This window comes from Lissotriton vulgaris, chromosome 2_1 (assembly GCF_964263255.1).
Source record: "Lissotriton vulgaris chromosome 2_1, aLisVul1.2, whole genome shotgun sequence".
In the NCBI taxonomy this organism is placed as follows: Eukaryota; Metazoa; Chordata; class Amphibia; order Caudata; family Salamandridae; genus Lissotriton; species Lissotriton vulgaris.
The window spans coordinates 91,614,418-91,628,398 of NC_141687.1; the positions used below are offsets into that span (position 1 = coordinate 91,614,418).

Genomic DNA, 13,981 nt, shown 5'->3' on the forward strand with positions numbered 1-13,981 from the left:
TACTGTAAGGGCCGCTAACGCATTGGCCATACTGGGGCGTTACGATCGTCAGATGTGGTCTGACATGTCTGCTTTAGTTGCCCCAGGGCGGAGGATCTTAAAATTCTACAAGAGGGGGAAAGAGCGTCGGAGGAGATCATCGGCTGCTCCGTGGATATTGCCTGCACCGGCTTCCGTCAACTTGCAGGGCGTTCTTCGGCGCCAGAGTTGGCTCCCGTCTAGCTCTTTTCGACAGGAGGTGCAAGCCAAAATTCTTGACATGCCTTAATACAGCAAGTCACTCTTCGGTCAGCATGTCGATTAGGCGCTACAGACAATGAAGAAAGATACCGACACAGCTCGCTCTTTGGGCACCTTACAGTTCCGCAAATAGCCCTTTCGTGGTGCGCGCGGATGCGGCACTACCTCTTCTTTTCGTAGCGGATCAAATCAATCCCGCTCCTATGGCCATAGAAATCAACGGGATTCCAACCAGCAGCAGCAGACTTCACGCCAGCAAAATTCCAAATCTTACCGTGGAAAATCTTCCTATAGAGGTTCAACTTCCAAAGGCAAGGACTTTTCCACGCAAAGTTGGAGGTCGAATCTCCCTGTTCTTTTCTCAGTGGTCCTCAATCACCTCGGACCGTTGTGTATTGGACATTGTATCAAAGGGCCATGCCTTGGAGTTAGTAAAATTTCCTCCTCACACTCCTCCAACTGGTCCACCTCCTGCGCACCTCAAAACTTTTACAGCAAATTGACATCATGATTCTGAAAGATGCCATCGAAGTGGTTCCCAAGACTCCGAGGGGAATGGGATTTTATTCCCGGTTTTTCCTCATCCTCAAAAAGACAGGCGAATGGCGTCCAGTACTCGATTTACGGGCACTGAACAAATTCCTGAAGTGGCAGTCTGTCCTCATGCTCACGCTGATGGAGATCTTAAGTCTTCTCTGCAAAAACTACTTCATGACCACCATCGACCTCAAGGATGCTTACTTTTATGTGCCAATAGATCCTTGTCACCGAAAGTACTTGCGCTTCAGGCTGGGGCGGAGAGACTTTCAATTCAGGGAGCTGCCTTTCGGCCTGCGCTCTGCCCCTCGTGTCTTCACAAAGGTTTTGGCCCCAGTAGTGGCTTACCCAAGTCTTCAGGGCGTCCACATTTTTCCATACCTGGATGATTGTCTCATCAAGTCGCAGTCTCTCAGCCAGCTGTCTCGAGACACTCAACTCTGTCAGGACCTGTTTTACTCCCTCTGCCTTTCCATCAATGCTGAGAAGTCTTAGATCGACCCAGCTCGCTGCAGGACTTTTCTAGGCGCCACCCTGGATACGTCACTGGCCAAAGCATTCGTGTCTTACGAACGTCAGCTATGGTTTCTACGCCTGGCGACCCTCCTTTGCTCAAAAGAGTCCGTTTCTGTTCGTATATTGAAATCTTTTCTGGGGATGGCATCCGTGTGCATCTCAATGATACCAAACTGCAGACTCAGGAGTCTCCCAATTCAGGAAGAATTGGAAGGTCAGTGGCTCCTTCAACGATCTCGTTCGTGTGACTACCCGGATGCGGTCAGCTCTCCAGTAGTGAGCGCAGCCGTCCAACGTGGCTGCCGGGACCTCTTTCCTCACCACGACTCCGGAACTCACTCTGACCACAGATGCCTCCCTGGAAGGGTGGGGCGCGAGCACCTTCAAGGGCTGTCCATCAAAGGCAAATGGACTCCATCTTTAATATGTCCCTAACTCGTGCCTTGTTCCCTACCCCCTGGAAAGAAGCCATTGTGAGGCCAATCCTTAAGAAAAATAATGCAGACCCCAAGCAACCGATTAATTACCGCCCCATATCTTTATTACCACTCTTTGGCAAATCTATAGAATCTATTATCAATGCAAAATTGGTAAAATTCCTTGAAAGTCACTCGCTATTAGATTCCTCACGTTCAGGATTCAGAGCTTCTCGTAGCACTTAGACTACACTGATAGAGGTGGTTGACAATATCCGGTTGGCATTGGACTCCAAAAAGTCGAATATTCTGATCCCGTTAGACCTCTCGGCGGCCTTCGACAACATATCCCACAGAGTCCTATTAAAGCGACTAGCGGGGATAGGTGTCGAAGGCCAAGCCCGTGGCTGGATCCAGAGCTATCTCACAGGCCGCAGCTATAGGGTCAAATCAGGACCTTTTTCATCAGAAGCTATTGACAATGATAAGGGAGTGCCTCAGGGCTCAATTTTAAGCCCAAACCTATTCAATGTTTACGTATCACCACTGGCCAAAATAATTAGGGACTTCGGCTTCGACACACTGTCGTACGCCGATGATACCCAAATTCTTATAACTCTTGGCTCTGATCCAGCAGAGACCATAGTGAGATTTAGGAACTGTATGCTAGAAATAAAGGGCTGGATGACCAACAAATACCTAATGCTCAATGCAGGTAAATCCGAAATAATGCTTTTCGGTGCGGCCAAATCCATCTGGTCCCAAGAGTGGTGGCCAACTGAACTTGGACCGTGCCCATCACCTAAAGATACTGTTCGGAATCTGGGCTTCACCCTTGATGACAAGCTGTCCATGGTCCCCCATACAAACAAATTAGTACACACCTGCATAGGTCTTATGAGGACCTTAAGGAAAATATTTAAATGGCTACCCCTGTGCTATCGCAAAACATTGATTCAAGGCTTAATTACTAGCCACCTTGCAGATGCAAACGAGGGCACACTAAGTAAACTGCAGACACTCCAAAATGCAGCAGCCAGACTGACCCTCGACCTACCCCCACGCACTTCCTCTGCCCCTTGCCTGAAAAAACTGCACTGGCTTCCAGTCAGAAAGCGCATAAGGTTTAAGATCTGCTGCCTAGTGCATAAATCACTAAATTGACAAGGCCCTAAATACTTAAAAAACAAACTTCAAGAATACTGCCCAGAAAGAACATTACGATCCTCAAACAAATATCTCTTGGAGATACCTAGAGTTCGTACTGTTAGAAATGGAGACAGGAGTTTCTCAAACGTTGGTCCTTTGGCATGGAACTCCCTGCCTACAGCTCTAAAATCCAATCAGAATCACAAAATCTTCTGGAGAGAACTCAAAACACTTCTATTCAAGACAACAGCATAACTTCGTATCTCCCATACCCTCTGCCAGCGCTATGAGACCTAATGGTGAAATGGGCGCTCTACAAAAACAAAATACATACATGCATACAATCTCAACGCGTCTGGCACATCAACAGATTGGAGTTGATGGCCATCTTTCTGGCTCTCAAATCATTCCGTCTTCTGATTCACGGGGAATCGGTGCTCATTCAAACAGACAATACCACCAGTATGCACTATGTGAAAAAAGAATGGCAGCACCAAATGTCTCGGCTGGCACAAACTATCTGGGACTGGGCGCTTCGGCAACACGTTACCCTGTCAGCAGTTCATTTACCAGGCGTCTTGAACATCCTAGCGGATGCCCTCAGCAGGCCCACATCCTCAACGCAGTGGGAGCTCCATCAGCCGACTCTGGACTTCATCTTTCTGTGTTGGGGTCATCCAACCATAGATCTTTTAGCTAGCCCAGTGCACCGGAAATGCCTGTCCTTTGCAAGTTGGCTTCCCCATCCAGAATCGTCCGGGAATGCCCTTTTGATGGACTGGTGCGGTCTATTCGCCTACGCCGATTCCACTGGTTCCTCGAGTGTTGTGCAAGATGCGGAGACAGCCGTGCCGCATTCTCCTGATCGCTCCCAGATGGCCTCGACAAGCGTGGTTCTTGGAACTGCTGCTTCTTTCTCAGAGCGAACCGATTCTCCTGCAACCTTGAGCGGACCTCCTCACAATGGACGAGGGCCTGATCTGTCATCCGGACCCCTCCTCTCTCCGATTATCAGCCTGGAACCTGAGCACCTTGAATTTGCCCATTTGAACCTCCGGCCAGATTGCAGTGACATTCTAGCCAATACCAGAGCTCCATCTACAATAAAGACTTATAAACTTAAGTGGGAAAGATTCTCACTGGTGCGTGAGTGCCAACATTCACCCTGTTCGTTGTACTCCAGCTCAGCTTCTTCCGTTCTTTCTAGAGCTGGCACAGTCAGGGATTTCCCACTCCACTTTGAAAGTTTTCTTGGCGGCGATTTCTCGCTTCCGGCAGGATGGCTCCTCCTCTCTCTGCTCTTCTAGAATCATTCGTCAGTTCTTCAAAGGACTTCAGGAAGTTCCCGCCCATTAGGCGTCCTCCCCAAACCTTGCACCTCAACAATGTTTTGGCACAATTAATGAAGGCTCCATTCGAGCCTATCCACAAAGCGGATTTCAAAAACTTTACTTGGAAAGTGGCTCTTCTCCTTGCTTTAACCTCTTCATGTCGCGTGAGTGATGTTCACGCCTTTACCATTAAGCCTCCTTTTCTACAATTCAAATCTGACTGTGTAGTGCTTCGTACAAACCTGGCCTACATGCCTAAGGTGCCCACTGACTTTCACCCCACTGAGCCTGTTTTCTTAAAGACTTTCTTTTCAAACTCCAGCGGAGCAACGTTTACATTCTCTGGACGTTAAGCGATGCCTTTAATTTTACATCGATAGGACAGCACCCTATCGCAAAACTGATCAGCTGTTCGTAACCTACAGACGCATGCGCAAGGGACGTCCTGTTACCAAGCCAACTATTGCACGTTGGATTTCTTCAGCAGTTTCCTTCTGTCATCAGAAAGCCGGCAGGCCTCTTCAGTCTACAGTGAGGGCTCATTCCACCAGAGCGACAGGCAGTGCTTTGTGAGCTTCTGTCTCCCCCCCCACCTTTATGGTTTTATATGGCTGTTGTGATTACTTGCACAACTTTATTATGTCTCTAAGTTTTATACATGCTCTTGCATTACTGGTTCGAGCATCACACCGGCTACTACTGCTCACTATTCTATTCAAGCATGTGAATCTATGAAAGACAACCTAATACTGGAGAAGAACAATTGTTACTTACCTGTACACAGGTGGTTCTCCAGTATTGGTGTCTTTCATAGATTCACATGCGACCCACCCACCTCCCCTCAGAGGCTCGGTTCTCCTCCCAGACTCTTTTTGTCACTCTTGTGCTACGAAAATCTGAGGGCCTGAGCCTCTGAGGAGAAGGTTCTGGAGGGATGCTTGCGCCTGATTGACTGTAGTTTGGACTAACATAATGACAAGGATATGTTACAAATGTTTTTCTCTCTTGCCATGTATTCCTATGTGAGAATTATGACCTGGTATTTGCAACTATTTCTAGTGTGTATTTTTATGTGTTCTGTTTTTACATACATATTTTATTGGGATTTTATTGCTATTTTATTTACTGTGGAACTCCCACTTCGACGACTGGGAATATTCAAGCATGTGAACCTATGAAAGACGCTAATACTGGAGAACCACCTGTTTACAGGTAAGTAACAATTGTTCATCATAGGTATTTTAAAAGATCTTTTTGACTTCCCTCTACATGAGTCTTTTGAAGCCAGACTGTCTGCCTGTAACATTTTCAGCCTTTGGGATGCCATCTGCCTTTTTATTTTTTTATATCGTTCATCGTAATATTCATTTTTAATTTTTTCAGTTTTACCCCACACTAGAAATTTCTTTACTCCATAATATCCTCCCATGCATTCATTTGCAACCTCCCGTACACAAAACGTACTCTGTGAAAAACCTGTCATAATCCTACCCAAAACAGTGCCCCCCTCTCCAATCCAACCCCCCCAAAACCCTTAAAAACCTGGGCAATCAGGCATAGCCTGAATAATGTGCACCTGATCAACTGCCCTACCACCCCCCTTAACATATAAGAAAATATAGTACCATTAGCGACTGCTCTTAATTAGTTTTTTAGATTAACCTCTTGAACTCATACCATTCACTTAGTCTTCCCCTCCTTGTTCTTTCCTTGTTCTATCCTTGAAGGAAGACCTGTGCTTGATTTGCGTGGGCAATATCCGGCTTAACAGAAAAAAAAAACCCCAAACGCCATTGTAAGATTTTGGCGAGTTAGGTCGGGCTTGGTCATACACCAATTGACTCAACAGGAAATTTCCTGCTTTCATGCTTTGTATTGAAAACCTATGAGGTTGAGATTCATTTCGTAGGCAAATGTCAGGGTACTATTTAACCACTAATGTTCCAGATGCTTTAGGTGTCTCCCAAACACTAACAGTTGTTTAGCTCCCTCAGTACTGAGGCTGTTCCAGTGTGTTCTGTAGTTGTGGTAATTGTTCTTTTAGGTGATACTTTGATAACCACAACAATACAGTAACGGCCTGTCTAGGGGTTTGTTGACTCCCCTAGGCTAGACTCCTTCAAGATTCTTATACAGGGTGGACTAAAATATCCACCCAAATCAATTCCCATGGAAGACCTTGTAGGTATATTTGCCACAAGAGAAGGCAGTGCACCTTTAGGCTTGCCTCGACTTATGGTTATATGTTCTTCTCATAGAGATACTTCAACGATTTAGACAGCACACCTTATACCCCGAAGTTTTATCCAGGTTCATCTTGAAAGGTTTCTTCCTTGAGGACATTACCACATTTCATTCCTTCCTTTCTAGGCATGCATTAAAACTGAAGGTCACTATGGAAGTCCATCAGGCATCAATAACTCATTTCTAATGCTATGCAGCATAGAATGTTGTTGATGCTGCTCCCTCAGCTGGTTCTTGGCTGTCTTCTCATATAGGATTATGCATTCTTAAATGTTCACCCACCTCCTGACTCAGTCATTGTTTTGCCAGTATGATTTAGCCACACGTCCTCCCTATCTGGTGTCACATTAGCAGGGAAAGCAAAAGCATCCTTTTCGTTTAAAAGAATATAGTTACCTTGAGTTAAGTCTTTCCAAAAGACAACACTAATGTTTCTGGGTACATCCCCCTCCATTTTTTTGTTTAAACTATGTGGGACGTTAACCCTGGTATCAAGTGTCTCCACCGTGATATACTCGGTGCTACTCCCACCAGACAATCCATCAGGTTCTGCCGCTCTATCGGGACTTCTGTTGCACTGTCTAGCATAGTCACTGCCTATTCCCCGCTCAAAAGCAATGTCCTCAATATCCGGGACATGCCTGACCTAAAGTCAGTCTACCTTCTCTTTGAATTGAGACTTGGAAGGCTTCCGTTTATGATAAGGTTTCCTGTTCATCTCGATCCGGAAAGGTGAACGTGTATCATTATCCGGATACCGGTCAGGTGGTCTAATATCACAGTTTTGCAGGTTATAGTGTTTTTCATTGGCTTCCTGTTGAGGAGACCCCATGTGATGAATTTTGTTTGTTTTTCTTTTTCTCCCACTTCTTCACAGAAGACTCAATTCTTGCTTAATTATCCTTCTTTAATTGTGGTTTACCAGGTCTGGATTCCAAATTATCTCTACCCAGTGTAGTATAGGTTTCTTCGATAATTTTAGGTTATTCGCCATCCTGCTGTGTAGGAGCCAAACCCTGTATTCACTAGCGTATAGCCAACGCTGCTGCTTCACCCTTTATCAAAATAATGACAGGTACTGCAGTAAAATTGGCCATCAGTTTCATCCCCATGCCCGGAAAAGGTGCCGCCCAGTACTCATTCTGGATCTGTTTTAGCACTTTAGGCAAAACTGCAAATGAAAGGGCACCATGTGTTCTGCTGTATACTGCAACAAAGACTCTACCCCAAGATGTTCAGTCTTCACAGGGAGAGCCACCCCCACTGGCAATCAAATAGTCTGTATTCTGTTTTTCCTGCAGGCCCGTATGGGTAAACTGCCTCAAACTGTCTTGTTTTTTGTGCAATCGAGAACAAAATCTCCTCCAGTTTGACAGGAACTCTACCCACGACTGCATTTTGAGTTTGTGGGCTGATGCCCTGAGTAGCCAATTGTGGTTGTGCTGCTTGGGAAGCCTGCGCAGGGTTAAGTGTTAATGTTCGCATAACGAACTGTGTAAGACATCTGTATATTGTTACAAAATCTTAATATAGTATCCACATATGTGCTGATAACTTATCCGCATCAGGATGCGTCTCCATGACGTTCACTCAATGCTAAGGGCACAGAGTATAACGTTTTCTGCTGTGTGTGGTAGGGTACCATTAAACCATTTTTTATGTTCTTGGAATACAGTGGTATTAACATGTCTCCTTCATTTGATTCTGGGTCCATACCCGTTGACTCTGGCCCAGCCACCTGGTTCATGAGTTTCTTGGACAATTCTAGATTGTCACCTTGTTGCGCTGTCGATTCCTTTGTGTCTGTTTTTCCCTCAGGATGATGTTTGTCAATTAGACTTTGATTTTGTTGCCTTGTTTGTTTTGTTTTGCTTATAACCTTCGTCATGCATAATCTGTAAAGCGCTTGGATACCTTCGATGGTCATGTACGCGCTATATAAAACTTTAAAAATAAATACATTTCGATTTCTTTATAAGGTGTATCATTATTGGGCACTTAATCCTGTTAGTGAAATGCCTGTGTGGTGGTATCTGCAGCCAGCAATGTAGCCCAAGAATAGAAATACCTCTGTCCTATGTGCCTCATGAGCCTCAACCCTGGTTACATCTCAATTTGCAAGTGTGAGACCATGTGGTAATTTCTGAGTAATCCCATATCTGCAGTTCTCAACAATGTCCTCTATCTACATCCATTATTGTAAATGGATAAATGAGTTTACAGCGAAGGTAACACAATTCCAATAGATGCTTTGAAACATTCAAGCTAGTATAACCTACAGCCAGTACATAGGGATTACCTAATCACCTGAGGAGGATAGTCCCCACCATCACGCACTTCTCCGTTTAGGAAGTAACTAGCGGTCTCTGAGAAACCACAATAGAACTACTCTGGTGATCCATTAAATAAGAACCAATTTTACCAACATTGGGTGCCATGTCACGTAATTTCCACTTTCCTGTAGGAACTGCAGCATAAATTTTGGGATTGTGCCATGCTGATTCACAGCACCCCGCTCCAGGATCTGTAGTCCTAAAGACTGCTAGCTCACAGTGCTACCATAGGTACCACTCAAACCTAGACAGGTAGCAAATGATGTTGGTAACCAACATGACAACCCTGATCCCTCTCACTAGCAGATCTAGACCCTTTTTGCACAGTCACTTTTGATCTCTTTCTCAGAGAAATATACAAGGAATACACTGAGGGGCATTTTTCAATATTTATTGAACCATTGTGATTCTTGTATAAAACATGTGCTGTAATGACCAATAGATAGAAGCAGATAAGAGTAATTAGCTATATAAGGACTGTGAACAGAATAACCAGTTTCACCATCTTGCTGAACAATGGTTGTATGCGAAAATATAAAACAATATATATCTATATACTTATACCATATTGGATTATCTTTCATTGATTCACATGTCTGAATCATTCCCAGTTGTTGAGATGGGAGTCCCACAGTAAAATATTCAAGCAGTGCTTCAAACACTTCATAGAATATAATGGTCCTTGGCCATCCAAAACAGTAGCCTATATATGTTCTTTTTTTAAAAAGGACCAAACGTTGGCATCCAGCCAATTGGCTGTTAGCACTCTCTTGAACACTCCCAGCAGAGGCAACTTTTCAGATTTTCGCCGCATGTCGTGTGGAAGTGAGTCCCCCTGAGCGCTACTCAATTTTTTTTTCTCCAGCTTCTTAACATGTCAGACAAAAAAGGCCTTTTCCGTCCTTGTAAAACCTGTGGCAAGAAAATCTTCCATGTGGACGATCCACACAAAGAATGTATCTACTACCTCTATCGAAGGCACCTTCTCAAATAAGACCCTCCAAAACAGAGAGGTAATGTTATTGTGGCTTCAAACCACTAAACAAGTCACATTCTTTGGATGAAGAAGAGGACAGAACCTCTACATCCCATTAAAGGGCTTGATCCAAGGACGACAGCTCAGGTGAAAGAAGAAAAGATTATATTCCTTCCCAGGATTCAAAGGCTTCAAATAAGGAGAAGGTTGCCAAGCACGCCTCTGAGACCGCGTTATCTGTGCCCTCTACACCTATCTGGAAGGAAGGAGATTGCCCTAGAGCCTCCTCATTTGATCCTGTGAGTAAGAAAACCCCTTAAAAAGTAATTGTCGACTACAATCTCTCGTCGACAGTTTGTGTGACGTCCAACTGTGACGGCGGCGATCCAGGCTCCGAAACTGTCTACCAGAGTCTCCACATTTACGAGAACCCCATTGTCATCGATGCCCATCGTCGCCCCTTCGTCGATTGGCATGGCGGCGTCGAAGATCCCAACGACTGATTTGTCCATGAGTGGCACGTCGACGACTGGGATACAGTTGACGATTGAAATTCTTTTATAGATTGAGCCTAGCAGCAGTTCGCATATACTGCTCGCTCTGCGAGGCATGGTGTAATACAGTATGCTGTGGAAGCCTTGCCCACTCTCCGCCCATATTTTTCATTGGCTGGTGTCATTGTCCTTGGTAAACGCTGGCTTCAGATTCAATATGATGCTTGTTAGTCCCTCCTTTTTACCGCCTTGTCTTCTTTAGTTACGTCCATAACAACTGGACCTTTTACTGGTTTGTGGTATACGGTCGGCGTTATGTAGTCGGTGAGCACTATTTTCTTTACTTTCCTTGAAGTCTTGGGGTACTTCCCTAGACGAAACGTGTTGTCTGGATAACCGTTCAGGATTAAAAAGAAGAACATACCATACTCCTTACTGTTCATCGTTATTTTCAATGCATTTCTGTGACAATGTTCTCTTAGAGAAAACTTATAAAACAGATTAATTGCTCTGCGGATAAGGTTGACGTGTGCACAGGCTTGATGTAATTTTGTGTGACCTTTGGCCTGTGGTTTAGGGGGTTCAGGGTCAACCCACTCCTGTTAGCACCGTCCTACGCACACTATAGCTAGATAATACGTACACTCGGTTCGACGTTGCAGGCGCCAAATCCTACCACACACATTTAAAAACCCTGTCCCTTGTTCTCATCAGGTGAATTTAAACTTGGTGGTGCAGCAGGCAAGGGAAGCCAGTAGACTTGATGCGCTTTGATACTTATTTACATTTCATTAAATAAGCCCTAAATGAAGAACGGCAAGTGTAATTCAGCACACATATATCGATGTTTATAGTATGTACTATACATTGGACTTTATTTTTATTTTTTTACTTTGGAATCTCCTACTTAGTGTGTTCGTTCTGATGCATGCACAAGCGCCTGGAATCAGTGGGGAACAACCTGAGGCACGCTGATGGTGTTAGAACGTTGGACGTTAAACCTGCAGTGCCGGTTCATGTTTGTGTGATGGCTCAGTCCCAGATATCACTGTCAGTTGAGAGTAACAGCCCAGTGTAAAAAAGGTAACACTTTCCTGTACAGTAGGGGCAGACCTGGAGTATCAAGCGAGTAGAAACACTTCCTGAAGATACAAATACACCTTCAAACCTTTTTTTGGTAGACCGCTTTTGGTATTTTATATTGGCATGCTTGTAGGAACATTTGATATAGGCTCAGGTTCTGTAGGGAAGAAAGAACTGGTAAATAACCACCTGATCGGCAGAATGCATATTTAATCATTAGGCGCCCTTGCGCGTTCGGAAATCGGTTACTCAAATGAGCTGGTATTGTGGCCTTTTAACCACATTGCTGCTAAGGCTTTTCCCCTCCTGTGCTGGAAGCTTATCAAGTCCATTGCTCATGACAAGCTCAGCTCGTCATAAGCACAGCTCAACCGTGCTGCATGACGAGCTGAGCTCGTCATGAGCATGGAAGGGGTTAATGACCACAATCTTTTGTTAAGAATAAGTTGGAACTACGCCAATGCTTACGTTTTACGAGCCACTGAAGAATGTGGTGCTAACTTGAAGTTCCCATTATTCTAAACCTGGATTAGGACTTAGTGAAGGTAGTTTAGTGATATTTCGAAGACGATTAGCATGTCGATAAATCAGACAGGTGGCTTGCTGTTGCCTTGGAAATGCCAGTCTGGCTGGAGAAGAGTCAGCCACGTGTTTGGCATGTTATTATTATTATTAAATCAGTTTTGTACAGCGCACGGTTACCCTAGAGCATCCCAGCGCTTTGCCAGCAGAGAATGTCTGCAGTAGCAAAGACAAGAAAGGTTAACAGAAGAGGAAAGTTTTGAGTTGTTTTCGAAAGCGCAGAAGACAAGGTTCCGCGCGTAAGCCTAGAGGGAGGGCATTCCAGAGGGTGGCGATGTTAACGGAGAATCTCCTTCCTCCTGATCGGGCCTTTTTTACCCTAGGAACAACAGTCAGGTGTTGATGGTCTGAACGTAAGGTTCTACTGGCTTTATACGGGATCACCATCTTTTGAAGGACGGGGGGGCCTTTGCCTTGCAAGATTTTATGTGCAAGGCAAAGGGATTTAAAGTTCACTCTTTCCCGTATTGGCAGCCAATGTAGCGCCCTCAGTGCTGGTTTTGCAGAACGAGACATGGGGATGTTATAGAGCATTCGTGCTGCCGCATTCTGAACTTGTTGGAGTCTGTTCAGAGTGCTCTCAGGGGCACCGAGGTAAATCGCATTACTGAAGTCTAACCTAGACATAATCAGGCCCTGGATTAAGAGCTTCCTAGATGGAAAAGGCATGAGGGGTAGTACCTTACGTACCGATCGGAGGAGACCAAAACAAACGCTAATTTGGAGGCCTGGGTTCTGAGAGAAAGATCTTGTTCCAGCCAAATGCCAAGGCTCTTGATCTCAGCCTTTGGTTCAGGAAGAGGACCTAGGCAACTGGGCCAGGCCAAGCAGGGGAGAGAGGGGTATTTTGATCCCATCAGCATAATCTACGTTTTGGACCCATTCAGTTTGAGTGCTGAGTCCCCCATCCAGGCATGGATCTTTGAGAGGCAGGCGTGAAGTATCTGGGAGTTTTCTATGGATTGGGAGAGGGAGAACACCAGTTGGGTGTCGTCGGCATAGCTCACAATCTTGATGTTGAATGGAGCCACCACTTCCTCCAAGGGAGCCATATACACATTAAATAGTGTAGGGCTCAGGGAGGAGCCCCGAGGCACGCCACAGTGGAGGTGGGTGGATGCCGATCGTGCGCCCCCTTCCCAAACCTGGAAAGATCTTTCGCTGAGGAATGACCTAAGCCAATTCAGCGCTGTCCCCCTCACTCCGGCATCCGACAGTCTCTGGAGTAACACTCGGGGGTTAACAGTGTTGAACGCTGCACTCCGGTCCAGGAGGATCACTGCCACTGATCCCCCCCCGAATCCAAAATGCAGCGTGTCTCCTCCATGACTGCCAGCAAGGCGGTGTCAGTGCCTTGACCCGGGCGAAAACCTGTTTGAGAACTTCTTAACACCCCATTGGACTCAACGAAATTAGATAACTGAGTTAACTAATTTTTCCGCGATTTTACTCAGTCCTGGGAGGAGCGAGATAGGCCTGTAATTGGCCATATTTAGGGGGTCTAGGGAGGGTTTTTTTAAGAGGGCTTTCACTATTGCGCTCTTCCAATTAGGTGGAACCGGACCCGTACCTAATGTGGCGTTGATAACTTCGGTGATGTAACATGGCATGTAACATGTTTCTCAGAATGACATGCCTTGTTGCACATCTTGGCCCGTATTCCGATTTTCCCTTCGGCCTCTGCGCTTCTGGTGATCCAGTGCCAACTCGCATATTACTTGTGGCTTGGGTCTGCTGTAAGAACCTTGCTCGAATATGCAGACATGCTTTGGGGTGTACAGACAGATTTGACAGTATGTGGTTAGTTTTCCAGAGACTGGAGTCATTTGGTTAATTTTTTAAGAGTCGCCAAATGTTTCACTCCAGTAATATTTGTGATCAGCAATTCATAATGCTAATGATTAATTTTATTTGAGTTGCACATTACAAAGAGCCTTATTGTTGAAGGCTTGTTAAACAAGGTTCTTTACACAAACCTGTCTCAATGAAGTAGTGTACAGATTTGCCTAGCATTTGGCATGGGCATGCAGCATATCTTTATCAGTGACCCGATTAAGAGCAGAACAAATTGCAGTCATTG

The 13,981-nt window shown here is 45.2% G+C and overlaps 1 protein-coding gene across 3 annotated transcripts in view; it reads left to right on the forward strand.

The window, feature by feature from the left end:
- PAFAH1B1 (platelet activating factor acetylhydrolase 1b regulatory subunit 1) overlaps window positions 1–13,981 on the forward strand; it is a 526,691-nt gene that overhangs the window by 309,820 nt on the left and 202,890 nt on the right. The gene's annotated exons all lie outside the window — the stretch shown is intronic.